The sequence below is a fragment of the Eimeria mitis genome, genomic scaffold (genome assembly GCF_000499745.2).
Source record: "Eimeria mitis Houghton genomic scaffold, Emh_scaff3162, whole genome shotgun sequence".
Taxonomy (NCBI): domain Eukaryota; phylum Apicomplexa; class Conoidasida; order Eucoccidiorida; family Eimeriidae; genus Eimeria; species Eimeria mitis.
The window spans coordinates 809-1270 of record NW_013571504.1 but is presented as its reverse complement, the minus strand read 5'-3'; the positions used below and the strand labels follow the sequence as shown (position 1 = coordinate 1270).

The following is a 462-nucleotide window of genomic DNA, read 5'->3' as shown; positions in this document are numbered from 1 at the left end:
TTTTTTTTTATTCAGGTGATTCAGCTGAATCCTGGGGTTTCGGTGGCACAGGTAAAAAGTCAACAAACCGGAGATATATAGATTACGGGGAGAGTTTTGGTGAGGGTGATGTGATAGGTGTTGCAATAGACCTAGAAACTCTGAAACTATCATTTAAAAAAAACGAAAAGTTTCTCGGTGTTGCTTTTGATCTGCCGCATGCAACGCGAGAAACGGGGCTGTTTCCGCATATTTATGTTAAAAACTTCAACTTTCAAGTTAACTTCAATAAAAATAATAAATGGTTTGATCCACCTGGGCCACAGTTCATGTTTATTGGGGACCTTACAGACGAAGTAAGCACACACAGAGAAAGAAAGAGAAAGAGAGAGAGAGAAAAGATCTATAAAGAGAAATAAAGAGAGAAAAAATATATGGAGTTGATAGAGTATGAACGGTGGTTTCTTCTTTTCTTTGTTTTTG

The 462-nt window shown here is 37.2% G+C and overlaps 1 protein-coding gene across 1 annotated transcript in view; it reads left to right on the top strand.

Annotated features, from left to right (window-relative positions):
* Positions 1-462, top strand: part of EMH_0062800 (uncharacterized protein) — a gene marked incomplete at both ends in the record, with an annotated part of 2253 nt that overhangs the window by 1332 nt on the left and 459 nt on the right. The window lies entirely within an intron of this gene.